The sequence below is a fragment of the Pholcus phalangioides genome, unplaced genomic scaffold (assembly GCF_987345545.1).
Source record: "Pholcus phalangioides strain wild (caught in Gottingen) unplaced genomic scaffold, Ppha-v1.0 ptg000021l_1, whole genome shotgun sequence".
Lineage (NCBI taxonomy): Eukaryota > Metazoa > Arthropoda > Arachnida > Araneae > Pholcidae > Pholcus > Pholcus phalangioides.
The window spans coordinates 9,191,315-9,208,069 of NW_028301614.1; the positions used below are offsets into that span (position 1 = coordinate 9,191,315).

Sequence of the window (16,755 nt, forward strand, 5' to 3'; positions counted from 1 at the left end):
CTCCAAAAAAAAAAAAAACAAGTCAGGAAATAAAGTTTAATTTAGGAGCAAATTTTTTCTAAGTCAGAAAATGAATTCAAAAGTTTAATTTAGGAATGTTCCCTGAAAAAAATCATCACTTGGGAAATAAAGTTTAATTTAGGAATGACCCCCCTGAAAAACGATAATTTGGGAATGACATCATAGGCAAGAACGATAATTTAGGAATGACGTCATAGGAAGCGCCATCTAGCGAGCCTCAACAAGTGCGAAGCACCCTATTGTTTGATGCGCAGCAAGTGGGGAGCCCTATTGTTTGATGCGCAGCAAATGCGCAGTCCTATTGTGCACCAAAACCGCTAAAATCACCCTACTTCTGGTTCATTCCAGAGAATTTCGGGGGATGATATCTCCCACTTTGTGAAACATTGCTTGAGAACGAAAAATAACGAGACTTGACAATCACTTATGACACATATCTATATTCCCCCCCCCCCGCTCTGTTTCGATGGATCATTCTAGAAATGCTCCGCGAACGTATCTCCCCTTCAATCAATACTTATCGGGCAGCAGCAGCAGCAGTGGAACTTAGGAAGTGATTTCCACAAGCACTGGCCGCAACTGTAAGTCATTTCAGCGCTACTTCTTCGTAATAAGATGGGCTGCTGCGATATAGAAAGAACCGTAGGGTACATTTCAGATTACAGGGATTTCCCCCTGTTTTCTCTTCCCCCAACTGAGAATTGGCACGTGTGTGTGTATGTATGTATGTTTGTGTGCAGCGTCGCAATTGTACCCGTCAGACCATGCGAAATGTACGATCTGGAACTTCTTGGAGGAAGGACCCTTTTCCCCGCACCTCTCAGTCATGAAAAGATCAATACTTCGCTTTCACTTTCGGCAAGTCTGGTGTGTCCAAATCCAATGGATTTTCCGTGCTCCTTGTTCACGAAGAGGGAGAAAAACGGGGAATCTAGAAATTTCGTACACACAACTGTGACTACACAGCCGACCTTTTTTCTCTGGTCAGAATCCACCATGGGTCCTAGACTGGGATCGTTGGTGGGCCAGCAAAATATACTTTTCACGAACAGTGGGAAGTCTGGTTCATATAGCGAATTTCTATCAGGAAAAACAAAAAAAATCTGCTAATTGTCCCGGGCCTCAGGCCTGAGCCTTGCAAGCCCCCTGAACCTGAACCATGCAATAATTATATATAGCCTCCTCTCAAGAGAATACATAGTGATCTCTCACTTATGCATTGGTGCAAGGGAACAAGAAAGAAATCCGCGTAAGTAAGAGAGAGTGAGACGCATTAGTGAATAGTATTACTTACCTATATCTTTGATTGGGAGTGCAAAAAATCGTCTTACAGTGAAAGAAACGATATAAGTGATATATATTAGATTTCACAATTCTTAGATCATGATTCATCATAATTATGTATAAGTGAAACGACGTAAGTAAAAGTAACGTATAAGTGGGAGATCACTGTATTTTTTTTTTTTTTTTTGTTAACATTGCCCACGCTCTGGTGGTGAATTAAAATTTGCCATTCACTTTCACGTTACTGTGTTTCAAGTCAATGGTTCCGTAACTAGGAATCGGGAATATATATTTTTTTGGTGGGGACATAATCTCGTCACCCCCCCCCCCAACTGTATAAACGATTCAACGATTTTCTCCGGTATTTTTTGCTTTATCTGAAGTTTGCAACCCGAGGCAACTGCCCCTCTCCCTAGTTCTTGCTTTATCCATAACCGAAAACCGAAAACTCATTATATTGGAAGTTCGAAAAAGTCCCAATCCGTGTGCAGGAATTTCACAGAAACTTTCATTGCTAACCCTGTTCGTGGACTGGAAACTTTGGATTGCGTATTCAGAATTTCTAAGGAATTTCATTCTTCTGTGTAAATTAATATTTCCGAATCCCTCTTAGTTATTAGCAGTCCTCCTTTTAACATATTGGAACTTCCCCTGTATGTGCGAAATCACTCTCTTGAAGTGATGCTGTCGAAACCCTCGCAGATGAACTATATGCCTTCGGCAACAAACCCAGGGTTTCCAGCGGCTTGGAAAGCCAGGCGAATGAAAAATAGTCAGGGAAAATGTGAAATATTTGGCAAACTCGGGGAAAAATTCCACGAAAGGATGGATCCGAAACTCTACAAAAAAAGTTTGGAAAGTTAATATTTTGAAATTATATTTCTTTCTTCGGGAGTTTTGGTTAGGGAAAGTGAGAGAAATACTCAAACAGATTTTGCTCTGGGAACCGTGCAACCGAATGCTACAATACTGGCATTTTAAAAATCCTCGTAGTATAGCTCTAAGTTGAAAGAGAAGAGAAATGAAATATTTTTCAAACAATACAAATAGTCTTAAACTTTTCCTGTTGTTCAAATCTTTTTCAGGAAAACTTGAAATTTTCAGGATGAAAAATTATTGTTGAAAAATGTATACAACATATACCAAGATAAAAGCTGCTGATTAGAGTTGATATGCACTGGATAGAGCCGATATGAGAGATGTCTTATCCAAACCTACAATGCGTATCTTAAAGAGCTTTCTAATTTAAAAATGAGAGTGTGAGGTGCACGCATACCAGGCAGGATTCACAAATCTCAGGCGCCAGTTTGCCATGGCGACTAGAGAGCAGGTCCATGCGCCTAAACTTTTCTATATGTGACTGCTAAATTGGAGTCTGAGGATGACAAAATTTTCTGCAGGAACCATGTTGTTCCAGACTCTGCCATGAAGCTGGGCTGGAAGAGATCTCGGCAACGGGATAAGTCCAGTGGCAAAAAGTTCTGGCGTTCATTCATTCATTGCAGGAACCACGCTTGGCTCCCAAAACGTTTGGCTGGCACTTAAATATTTTCACGATTTGTCAATCCCTGACGTATACAATGAAATCGGGTAACCGATACATACCGGGAATCATCCAAGTAGCTCGTTGGAACATACGCCATTGCTCTTATTCTAACATTATTCAACTCTTTTTTAAAGAGTCTTCTATTGCTTAAAAAGGAAGGCATGTACACCTTGATAAAGTAGCGTACGTAGGATTTTCTCCGGCAGGGGGGGGTTTTCATTTTTTTTCTTCCCAACGGGTACTGCAAAAATACATAATCTCTTCTAGGTGAACCAGGTTTAACCCCCCCCCCTTCCCCTGCGGACGTCCATGCCTCGAAACCATTTTCCTATATTAAAAAGGAGGCGTAAGTCACTCTAATTAGCCCATACTAACATCACTATCCACAAAATGGAAACTAAAACTAATTCGACGTATCAAAATCGTTGAAACAGACCAAGAATCTCCAGAATTCCTTTTTTTCCCCCCTTCCATCTCGAATTCTTTCCACAAATTTCTCGAATATTTTCTTCGACAAATTTCTTCAGAAAAAGAGGGAGATAGAGAATCTTAGCAAATATCAGGTTACGTTTTTTTTTTCCTTCTACGTTCCTGAAATAATGGATTTTTCTACTCTCCATTCCCTAGTACTTTCTCCCTTTTTCTTTGAGAAGCTATTGATCATGGATTTCTCTCTCTCTCTCTCTTCTTTTTATTTCTGTTAAACTTTTTTCTTATTTCGATTTCAAGAGAAATTGGGATGATTATATTACTGAGGAATCCAAAAAAAAAAGAAGAGAAATAAAGAAAAAATAATAAAACTGCTGTGAGAAAACTCTTTAACGCTCTTATAAATATTCTTTCAGATATATATATATATATATATTCTGCTGTCTGAATGTCGTAAGAAATGAATTGATGGCGTGATGTGATCCAGGCTATCATTTCGCTTTTATTTATTTATTTTCCTCTGGAGAACCACACAGTTGAAGGCATCTGTTGGGATGGCGCTCTGAAGGAATCTTCTTCTTCTCACCGACTTTGAAGATAATCGCATTAAATCGACCTGGAAGTGAGGGTTTTTATCAGAGAAATTTCTAATCACCAACTGTCATCTGAGCGAAAATCGCGAAATGATCGCAGAAATGAAAAAAAAAAAGAAGAGAAAGTAAATAAAAATATATATGTGTATATATCATCAGTTTTCTCTCTGTCTCTCTCTTGGAAAACGAAATTGTCCCTCTCCGGAGATTTTTCCTTATAAGACACTAATTTGTTGACACATTTATTTATTCATTTTAAATAATGATTTTCCTTGGATAAAAATTTTGCGGTTTTTGTAATTTATTCGCGTGAAATTTTTCGGGGGAGGTGTCGTTTTGGTGGCGTTTTAAAATTTCTATTCTATCCGATCGATTCGAGAAGTATTTTGATAATAATTTGGATATGCCGATTTATTAATTCATTTGAGGAGGAAGATATAGGCTCTTGGATATAGATTTTAGATCCATTGCTCATTAGTTTCATTGATTGCTAATAAATTTGCAGTAAAGTACACTTGCATTATAAAGTACAGAGAAAGAAGTTTAATAGAAATTTATTTTCGTCCTCAGTTGACCCTTTATATCTACCTCATATAGAAAAATTAAACAATTTGTCATGGAAATTTTTCAAGCCCTTTAGTTCTAATCAAACCCTAAAAGCAAAAAAAAAAATTATTATATAAGTACACAATGAATTAATTAAGCTCTCACTTCAAAGTTTCGTCATTCCCTATGAGCTTACAAGGAAAATTAATAATACCAATTCAAATGTGTTGAAAAATACAGATGCGTGAATACTTTACTTATGCAATATTTTACTTATTAGTTTACTTAATGAAAATTATACAGCCACGTTGAAAATTTGGGCTTTCTCTCTAACGTGAACATTTTACCACGAAAGAAAATCATAATTTGTTTTATACATTTGTTAGGGAACATTTTGCTGCTGCAGTGTTTTACTGCTACTAATACTACTACTTAATTGTACAAGGCACTTCGCAAACATTCCTCTACTGTCTACGGAATTCTAACTGATCGGACGCCGGAGTATGTGTTCCAAGTGCATGTGTGGCCTGTAACGTACGTATTTATGTATGATCCGGGTTCGAACCACACCGTCGCCGCAGTGGTGGTCGGCTGAAGTAGGCTTCCTGTGGTTCCTAACTTCGAGGCGCGAATGCGAGCCGATCTCCCAATTGAAAAGTCTCACCACAGAGAGCAACAGGCCTACACACACACAACGATACAGTTATTCAATCATTACACTTCACTCATAGTTAGAAAAAACTGGTAACATACGGCAGCACTACACATAACAAGCATTACACAGAAACAAACTTCATGTCAGGTTTCACTACACGTACACGCACATTCCAACATGTACCAATTCGTTAGACATTCCGCAGAGGAATATGGACGAGGTACATGTACGGTTTAGTAGTAGTACCATATTGTAGGGCCCGGGTTCAAACCCCACCGTCCTCACAGTAGTGGTCGGCTGAAGTTGGTTTTCTGTGGTTCCCAAATTCGAGGTGCGAATGCAAGCCGATCTCTCCACAAAGAGCAACAGGCCTACAACTGTTAAATCTTCAATTATTACACTTCACTCATAGTTCGAAAAATAGGAGGCAGATGGCAGCATTATAACAAGCATTACACAGAAACAAGTTTCACATTAGTTTCACAACATGGACACGCATATTCCAACATGTACCAATTCGTTTGAAGTTCCACAGAGGAATATGGACAAGGTGCATGTGTGGTTTAGTAGTACCATGTTGTAGGTCTGCCTGCTGTGTGTTTGCAGATTTTTTTTTTTTTTTTTTTCGTTCTCTGTAATTTTTACGGCATTAACATAACATAACATAATTTATTTGTCCCCAGTCAATTTCAATAATGCTATACAAATTAGAGTTTACAATTAAATTACATATTTACAATATTTGACAGAAAATGCAAAGAGAAAGAAAAAAATGTTTGAAAGGACACGGTAGAAAATAGTTAATTCATAATATGGTGAAGAAAGCTGGGACAGGGAAGAGAGCAATGGCTAAAAGCTAGTAAAATGCTCTCGAGACACAATTACACAAGACTATGAATATAAACACTTTTACAATGACCAAACATCTATATAACTGAATTTTTTTATTAGTCCCACACTTGTGCTGCCATCTGTTGATCACCAAGTAGTTATCAAGGCTTTATAACTTCAAAATACCACCCCCCCCCCCCCCCCCCAACAACATAGGTAAGGTATGTTATGGGGTTAAAAAGAAAAAAAGTACTTTTAGAGTATCGTCCGCAGCCAAATGTTAAAAACTACGTGAAAGCTAATGGACTTAATTCTCGTGAAGGGCAAGGATGCGTTACACAGAACTCGGATTTTACTTATCTAACCTTAGCATTATAAGCTGAACATCTATGGAAACTGCGAATATGTTCTTTTTTCACTTCTCTTTATACGACAGGATGAAAAGAGTCGTTCTTTGGTTTACATGTGGCGGAGCATCTACTTACGTTTATAAATATAATATAAAATCCGAGAAGGGTTCAAAGAAAGAGGAAACGCAATCCGACCAACCATCATCCATAAGTGAATTTCATCTTCCATGGTTGGGATCTTCCACTCTCTCTCTCTCTCTTCCGTGTTTTTCCATTCGGGTTCAGTCCTTTTTTTTTGACGGTGTATTCTCGTGCATCTCACCGCTTATAACAAGATTTCCAGAAAGCAGGAAAAAAAATACGGACTTGTAATCAGTTTTTGCCCTGTATATATACATTTAGGGGCACTCCCTCTTATACCGTCTTTTTTCTCAGCTCCTGTGTCTTTTTCTCTGGTAAAGCTGTTGTCGTTAGGGTGTCTTCCCTCCACTATGCTAATCCTTTTTGTCGTCGTCTTGAGTCAGGTGACGAAGAGGAAAAGAACGGGTGCCATTATCTTGGGTGTCTCTCTCTCTAGCAATTTTTTTTTGTATTTATTTTTTTTTGCTTTGTATCCTCTTCTTATGTATCCCACCATTCTTGTATTCCTTCATGCATCCCTGTTCATAGAAGGATAAAAGAAAATGCGAGGCGAAAGAGAGGGGAAAAAAACCCCTTTCGTGACTGTCTTTTAGGTTTCGCGCTCGGAATCGGTTGTGATGAATGGAATGTTACCTTCCTTGGACAACCTTTTCTCCCATCCAAAGACATTTGCTTCCATGCTCTTTTTTTACATCCCTCTCTTACTTCATTCCCGGAGAATCTCTGACTTTTCTTCTCTCTTTTTTGTGCTTATTCTTCCGGGATTGAGACGTACAGTTTCCTCGGATACACGTTGTCTTTTTTTTTATATCATTTATATTGTTGTAGTCGAAATATTTGTATTCATAATAACGCTTGATTTGTTTTGTTTCCATTAATTCTATGGAGGAACATGAACCCATTTTATGTGATTATTTATGACAATCCCATTATATTTCTTTCCTTTACTTGCTTCTGGTATGGATAACGTACAAGTATTTATTATGGAAATTCGTAACGCAGCGTGTTTTACATAATAAGAATAAAAATTTGAAAACCAAATTTTTCAAAAGGTAATTTTTTTTTATTATTTTGCATGTATGTTATTTACGCTGATAGTTCTCGGTGGGTGTGTCATATTTTCATACGTTATTTCAGCATATCAAGTTGCTGACTGTTATTTACATCTAGCATGATGGTAGGAATTAAATCACACGATTTTTAACGTCATTCAGTGCACCAGTAACCATAAGATTTAGGGAAGAAAATGAGCAAGCTCTATGGAGTGATTTCGTGGCTTTCGACATATGGGAGAGTATTGTTTGGCCAATTTGGTTGAGAAAGTAATGCCGAATATGTTCTCGAGATTGGAAAGGGTCAATTTCATTGATTAGGATTCCGAAATCTTGAAAGTGAAAAAAATTAAAGAACTATTTTCAGGGATTGATCAGAAAGGGACAACCTCTTGGCCTTGCACAAACTGGACTTCCAAGCCACTGAACAATAAAACGTTCTTATTTTTTTACGTCAATTATTTTTCTGCCATTTGTTATACACAAGTCGATTCCTGAGTTTTTGTACATTCAAACTTGGTTATTACGACCGACCTCGGCTATAACAGCACCTCAGTTTTACCTTCAATAATTGGTAGACCGAACTGCAGGGAATAATGTCAATGATCTTGCTTATAACGTCGAAGGAAATGCAATGACCTTGGTTATAACGGCGTATATATTTGTCGGTCCAGTTTCCGTTTCTGTACCGTTTTCCAAGAGACATTCCAAGAATTAGAGTTTATCACATTGGGGTAATGATTGTGTGTTGTTCTATTGATACCTAACGTTGTGTGAAAACGAAAATTCATTACATGTTTCATACTCCGTCTTGATCATTGATATCACCTGTATACGAGACATTCCCGTATTTTCCTTGTTATTTCGTCCTTTCCGATTTTTTGTGAAAATGCCCGATATTTTTGACAGCGTTAGCGCTACCTATCGGCAACTGCTTGAAACTCGAGATTTCCCTCTTTCTAGATATACATTATTCTATCAAAACGGATTAAAAGCTGGATAGTTATGATTTTTTTAAAATCGGATGATTCTTTTTGAAATATCCTGTGTGTTTTCGCATCAGAAAACTGTTAAAAACCTTCGAATCTTCAAATGTCGTTATAACCGAGTTTGAGAGTATATTCCTCCACCAAACCAAAACATGGCTTCCACTCTGTCCCAAATGATGTATATATTCCAATATATCTCACATTATGTTCGAATTCCTATAATACAGATGCGTATGTAATTAAAAATGTCTTTGGTGGGATTAACTCTGTAGATCTTCAGATTTTTTTAAAAAAAGGTTTCCTACTCTCAATAATATCCTTATTCTTATCACGGAATTGATTTTCCTGCTGATTAATCATCTCTTGAAGAAAAGCCCATTTCTTTTCTTCGCAAGCTCTTTTAGAACGAGATTCACTCTCTCTCAATCCGTGTCCGACATTCTTTGTTAGTTACCGCCTGATCAGCAAAGAAAATGTTGAAACTTACCAAGCGTACGTACCTACCTTCACGATGTGCTTTCCGAATTTTCTGATAAGCGTCATCATTCTATCATCAGGGAGGAAGGGAACGTGTTTATCAGATAACGATCTGGTGCCTTTCTTCGATCAGAAATTCCGTCCGTGAAAAAATAAATAAAATAATACTAAAGATTTTAAAGGTGTGTGTGTTTTAGATGAAAGCATTAGCTGTTTTAATTTTTCCTTTTTTTTCTTTTTCTTTTGTATCATGTCTGGTTGCTTTTATCCGTGTGTTTCCCTCCGTTGCCTTGCTTTCTTGGTTGTTCGATCGCCCTCCAGCATCAAGTAAAAGCTAAAGAAAAGGAAAAGAGATTGATGCTGACTTAGCTCTGGTTTCGGACATCAGCAAGAAAGATAAAAAAAGCAGAAAAAGATCAACGAAAATTGTGCAAGGGAAGCAGAAGCAAGATGCCTAAGATAGAAAAGGGTAGAAGCAATTCGAGGTTGACTGCGCACGTTTTATGGATGGAAAAAGTTGAGAACGTCCACCATTTGCCCACGCGTACGCCGGGTCTTCCAACTTAATGTGTTATCTTATTCTTTTGGTGATAACTTCGTTAATTTGTTTTGTTTCATTTATTTATTTATTTTTTTGCTTATCACCGTTATCTCAAGACCATTTGAGGAACTGGTAAATTTTCCCGAAGGAGAAAAGTTTTTACCCCTTTTATTTGATTCTTCCTCGTGATCGGATACAAAAACCAAAATAAATGCAAAAGAGCACGTTGTGCATAATTTTTTTTTTCTGTACCCAATTACGATTTAATTTTCGGTACAATGGTCACCAGGAGTGTTCTTGATTTTTCGGTGTGTCGGCTAAATTACGTTTCTTGTTTTCGCTTGAATTGATTCGATTTCATGTATTTTTCTTTTTCTTGCGAAAGAGTGTCGGTATGTTTGCTTTTGTGATTCTTAAGTATACATACGGTGCTCACTTCTTTTAAATAAATCTTCTTAAAATGTATGTGTACTTGATTTCTATGTCTCCCATTAGGGGATCTGTAAATACTGAAAGTTAACTTGTGCTGGTTGGAGATTTATCGCTTTGCCATAACGTTTATGGTGCAACTAGTGTGGAATTACACATATGAATGTTTTCCGAGCACCTCTAAAGTGGATCTGAACATTAAAACAAACGCTTGCGTCAGAAGAGATAGAGGAGCGAAATGAACGTGTAAAAAATGGATGAATTGGTTTCCGTTGTTACACGCATGCGCGTTTGGTGAAGAAAAAATTACAGAAATTTCACTATAACAATAATATCTTAACGAAGCACCCGTACCGTTAGATCTGTCAAGGGTGCTGCGGAATATTTTTGAGAAAAAATTGTCAAATTCGGTTACAACAACCTCAACTTGTACTTCCAGCATACTCACATCCCTCGGGGGTAACCAGCTTATATCTGCCATGGAGACTGAGCAGCAGTATGTTTGGTGGTGATGGTTTTAACGTCGACAATTTTCGTCCGTTGATGATTCTTATGGAGAACAATTTTAAGAACCATGCTTATAAAGTCGATGAAAACGCAACGACCTAGTATATAACGCAGGGCTGGAAGTAGAAGGGACCAAGGTACGCCACTGCCCAGTGCGGCAAATTTTATGATAGGACAAAAAAACCGTTATGAAATCATCATATTTTGTAGCTTTGGGGCAGGGACTGCGAAATCACCTCCCCCCGCACAGAAATTCCAGTTACGGTCCTGTAACATCACATTTTTCGTCACTTTGCTTCCTATAATGAATATGTATATTCATCTCGCATATTTGTCATGCAGAACTCCCCCTCCTCCCCCCGTAAAATAATTTTCAATTCCTTGCAGACTTGCTGTAGGACTTTATTTCCAGCCAAAGACAACAATTATAAATTTCCCGAACAACTGGTAACGTTTTTGGCAAGAACTGGCGATGTTCAGTATTTATGATCCCGATTTCCCGATTTTTTTTTCGATACAATATGGTAATAACAATCATAGTACAACAGCTTTTCCTTAGTACAGTCCACTTTCCTGTTACATTGCAGCTGAGTATATTTTTCATTTTAAAATGACTTAAGAAACGTCACTGTCGGTTATAACGACCAAATTCTGTGGAATATTTTATGTCGTTATAATCAAGTTTGACTACTTGTATGTATTGAAAGTAGTCACTCCATCCCATCACCGCACCTCTCGTATAGGCCTTGGCCAAACAATATTGTATACATAAATAGTAAAAGGGCTGTGTAATTATCAATCGGGTCAGGGCACATTATAGTGCCACCGAAGTGCCCGAGATTGCACGAGAATTCCGCGAGATATTTGAAAATTTTACATCGTTGCCGGCAAAGTTTGAAGATCTATCGAATAGATTTTATACTATAAAATGATGGTATCGTATGGCCGTCTTAGACGTTTTGAAATTCGTTAAAATATTGCTTCCAAAGTCGTGTACCTTACCATACTTTAATTTATTATTTAATTAATAATTTTCAAATGTAAATTATGAAAGACATGTAATTCTTAGACCAAAAATCATAAATGAATAATTTACACAACGTATTTAGATAAAAAATTAGTTCTATCTCAATTCTCCGAAATGTTTTTCTTTCATATTGTATGAAGCAGTTACATTGAAATAAAACTATTAACCAGAAATTCTTATATTTTTAAATTTTACATAATATTTTTGTGTACGATGCGTTTTAAATTTCATTCTAAATTCGTCTTCTTTTCATGAAAATATCGTTGCTCGTGTTTTCAAAATTCGACCTAAAAATTATTCTCTTTCATGAGAGAAGAGAAAAAACACGCCTTTCATTAAGAAAATTATCTAGAGTTAATTAATGAATTAACTCAACTGAAACTGCTGATTGAAGTCGAACACGCGAAAGAAATTTGAAAAGTTTTCAGATAATAGACATAAAAAAACTTATGATTGTGGGGGAAAAGATTTTGTTAAAAGAGGGGAGGAAGTCAATTTATGAAGCATTTAATTTGAAATTTACGTGACAATCTTGATCTTTTTCATTTTCTTATCTCCGAGTAATTTTTTTCGAATTTTTAAAATTTGGAAACTTTTCAAGAAAAATAAAATTCATTGATGTTTTTTTTTTTTCCTTCTTTGAAAAATTATCTGCACGTTTTTTCTTCTTCAAAGAATTCCTCGCAAGATATCCTAGAAAACAAGTTATCATAAGTTTCAAGATACTTTGTGAAATAGCAAATTCTTGTTTTAACGAGAGTTAAAAAATGTAAAAAAATTAATGAAGTAGCCATTTTTTTTTTTCAGCCAATGATACACGGATATTGATTAATTAAGCTCTTTTCCCCAAAGCTCTCCAATAATAACAATAATAATGATAAACAGCGATTCCGTAAAATGAGTAATATTTTTTGGATGTGGAGTTACGAGTTAATTTTGGGCTTCGAAGGCAGACATATTTATCTGTCCAAGTACAAAATATTGCAGCTACAGTGCCCTATTATTACATCACGTCAACTCAAACATGCAGTACTTGTATATGTTATAGTAAATGTGACAAATCTATGATTATCCTAAATCGGTGGTTACTATGCATAATCACTAGTCTCGGTAAGTTTGATAAATTTTCCTTCATTTATCACTTTTACCGGTGATTATACGTGATTATCGAATGAAGTTGGTAAGATTGATATATCTATGAGGAAGAAATCGTGTGGAAATATCACTTGAATTCAGCCACTTACCAGTTTCAACACAAATTTGGCCTTAAAGTTAAATTGAGTTGAATGTTATGAGGAAAAAAACTTATTAATTATTATCAGTCACGTAATGTTAGCTTTCTTCACATTTATCAGCATCTTTAAACACACTCACAACATCACCGATCGAATAAAATCATCCTAGAATGAAGTTTACGCAAAATGTCTTGCAAATTTAAGCAATTCATTGACGATTTTTCATATTTACCAATAAGAGCTAGGGATTACACATAATCACTATAAATGTGAAAAGTTTTAAAACTTTATGAAACTTCGAAAAAATGGTTGGTGATTATTGTATAAGTACCGGATTTTTTTATTACATTTACCGTAGCATTTATACGGTGTTTCTTTGTCGTACATATAGACCAGCGTTTCCCAGAATGGGCAATATCGTCCCTTTAGGGGGGGGGGGGGCAGTAGAAGCTAGAAATATAACACGAGAAAATGTGCAACAAAAGGGGGAGATGGGCAAAACATTTCTGAGAAGGGACGGTGAGGCAAACAAGTTTAGAAAACTCTGATATTGTCCCAAATGTGATTCCACATGGAGTGACGCATGTTTACGTGTCTACTTAACCCTCTGTCACATGAGGTGACATTTCTGTTGTCTCGGACACTTTTATGGACGGCACTTATTATGACTTCTTTACTCACGTCATCTATCTTCCATCAGAGAAGGATATCTTTGATTCCACCAGATTCTCTAAAAGATTATCCTTCATTAACGTATTTTGGTTTTGAACCCATGGAACCGTCACCTCTCTACCACTGGACGACAGCGCTCTTGCCTTCAAGATAATTTCATAGGGCCTAATTATTCATATCTTTTTGAGTCCTGCTCTTTTAAGAAGTTGAAAGGGCAGAAACTATTCATGATAAGCTTTTCCAAATGTCTGGGTTTATAGTGGGTAAAACTGCTTCCCATTTGGAACTTGCCCTTCCGTGAACAATAAAATCACGAACCCTTAAACATCTTATAAGAAGAATGATTTGTCTTTTTCTTCGTTTAAGGGGTGAATATTTTGGTCCTCACTTTCCTTCCTGATTTCAAAGGCCGGAAACAGACAGGATATGTCACAATACATGCACGTCATCTTCGCTACATCGACCATGTGATCAAAATTCGTCGAACGTCTCTATTTTTATTTTTTTTATTTATTTTTTATATACGTATTCCTTAACGATGTGTCCAGTAGATGAACCCTTCGACATTTCGCGTTCTACCCTGGAAATACGTTTGTCAGAAACTTCCTCGATGGATTTGGATGAAGCCAATCGCTGTCTGTATCTCTCGTCTCTGAAGCATGAATAAAATATAAAGATGCGTGAAAAACGCGTTTCGGACGTAAGACGTCGCGGTTATTTGCTCAGGTAAATTCTCGCGCTGGTAGTATCGAACAAAATGCGAGGGAGAAAGAAAGCAAAAAGCTGTGCGGAAATTTTAGTGATTCATGTGGGAACAGGCCGTCAATTTATAGTTATATGGAGAAAAAGGGAAAACAAGCGGAAACGTTTTGTTCGAAATAGCACATATCCGTTTCCGTTTGTCTTCAGTTCTCTACATAGTCCTAAAATATGCAAAAAAAAAATGTATTGCCGTATCCCCAACTCCCTCCCTCGTTAGCCGGCATTCCGTACAATTCGGGTGAAACACCAGATTTTTGGAAAGTGGAGACTCGTCTATTCTCATCGTGCTGTGAAAATCGAGGTTCAATAAAGATCACATGATGCATTCAGAGAACCGATGTCAATCTATATCATAGTTTCCCAACCTTTTTTGTCCTATAACCCCCTTCTTCAGAAATGTTTTTCTCCCATCGCCCCCCCCCCCCTCAACTCAATCTAACCCATGGAATCCTATGCTATACTTGTAGCTTCTACCGCTTCCTGGAACATTTCATCGCCCCCTAGGGGGCGTTAACGTCCACGTTGGGAATCACTGATCTATATTAACCCTTTCCGACCCTACCATTCATATTTTGGAATTTAATTTTTTTTTCTTTTTTTCTTTCTTTTTTTTGCATTTTTGACATTCAAAAAATTTCTTAAAAACATAAATGTCAGCAAATCTTTATTTTTAATTTTTCGCTTGAAATTTTTAATTATTTTTGTTAAAAGTAAAAATGTGTACCGCGGACACTTCATTGAAGTGGGAATGTGTGGCAAGCCATTTAAGTGATAGGAATGTGTGGCAAGCCATTTAAGTGATAGGAATGTGTGGCAAGCCATTTAAGTGATAGGAATGGCACCTTGGGTCACTAAGGAATAATATTTAAATTAATCGTAGGCTGCTTTATAATGATCTGAGAATTTGAAGCCGACCACTTAAGTGATCTAAAAAATGTACTGCAGACGCTGGATTGAAGTAAGAATGTGCTCCGCGTGCCACTTAAGTGATCTGAAAGAGCGTCTGAGGTCACTAAAGTGATTTGTAAATTTGTCGCGGGCTGCTAAAGTGATCTGGGAATGTTTCGCGGACCACCAAAGTTATCTGGAAATATGCTGCGAACTTCTACTACTATTAAACCACATATGCACCTCATCCACATTCCTCTGCGGAACTTGATAATATTTTTCGCACTACATAATTGGAATGCAAATGTGCCGCGGGCCACCTAAGTGGTCTGAAGCAGCGTCTTCGATCACGGGAGTGATCCGTAAATGTACCAGGGTTCACTCAATTGATCTGGAAATGTTCCACGAAGCATTCAAGTGATCTTAAATATCCCTGTGGACCGCTAAATTGAAGTGAGAATGTGCAGAGGACCACATAAATAAACTAGATTAGCGTCCCGGTCACTTAGGTGATCTGTAAATGCACCGATGGTCATTCAAGCGATAATGGTAATGAACCGCTTAGTGCATTTTTACAAAATTAGGTTTCAAGTTGAGGGCCACATTTGGTCCGCGGGTCATGTGTTAAACATGAAAAGTCTAAAAATATCTTAGTGCAGTCCGTAAATCACTGCAGGTCGTAACAATCCTAAAGTCAAGGGGACAGACGAATTTCAAATCCCCCAATCAAATCGATTCTCTGAGTCCAGATGTTTAACAATTTTCCGGCATGCCGGAAAATATGGATAATCCAGGCATTCTGGTCTCCCTCTATTTTTCCAGGCATGCCAGCTTAACGCGGGAGCATACGGTATTTACCTATTTATTTCTGTTTATTCTTTCCAAAAAGATGTAGTTGTAGTTCATTTTCAAAATTCTTAAATTTCATCTTAATAAGTAATAAAGTTTACTCAATCATTTAAAAATTTAAGCACAATCAAATGGAATTCTTCCGTCTCTGGAGAATTTTACTATTATTCGGTGGAGAAGTTTCGGGAAAGAGATGGATGTGAACTGAACATCGACACGTACTAGAACCCTTGGAAATTTTTAAAGGCGAAAAAATAGCGCTTTTAGTAAAATCTAAATTAAAAATAAAGAAAACTAACTAAAACTGATTGAATGCAAAGAGAGAAGAAGAAGAAGAAGAAGAAGGAAAAAGCATGCACAAGAAGGTTGCATCTGAAATATTTATCTCGCTTTGAAGCTAATGCATAACTTGTAAAACAAATTTCTTTGAGAGTTTTCTGAGCGGAAAGTATTTTCCTATCGAGATACATGACGCTATTTATTTCGGACGACATTGCAGGAGAGCCATTCATACATATGTGTTTGTGCGTATGCAATCTTTTTTTTTTTTTTTTTCCTTTCTTATTTTTCGAATTCTAAGTGACTTAGTTGAACATATTTTCGCGAAACGACATAAGGAAATTAATCGACCGGAGACAGAGAGAGAGAGAGAGAGAGAGATTTTGTCGACTCCGTCGGAACGGAGTGAAATAAATAGATGAAGATGGTGGAATATGGAGAGAAGAAGAGTTTGTTGGAATCACAGAAACATGTTCTCTCTCTGGAAAAAGAAAAAAAAAGAAAAATTAACGACAGGCATAGGAATATACATTAGAATTGGTTCAGGATCTAGCAGGAAAAAGAATGTACAGGGTACGAACTCAAAAATCTTCCCCCCTCCCCCTCTAAAAGTCAAGAGTGGAAAAATGCGTGTTTGGCTTAATGGGAAAAA

The 16,755-nt window shown here is 37.1% G+C and overlaps 1 protein-coding gene across 2 annotated transcripts in view; it reads left to right on the plus strand.

Annotated features, from left to right (window-relative positions):
- LOC149070577 (plexin-A2-like) overlaps nt 1-16,755 on the plus strand; it is a 415,911-nt gene that overhangs the window by 238,324 nt on the left and 160,832 nt on the right. The gene's annotated exons all lie outside the window — the stretch shown is intronic.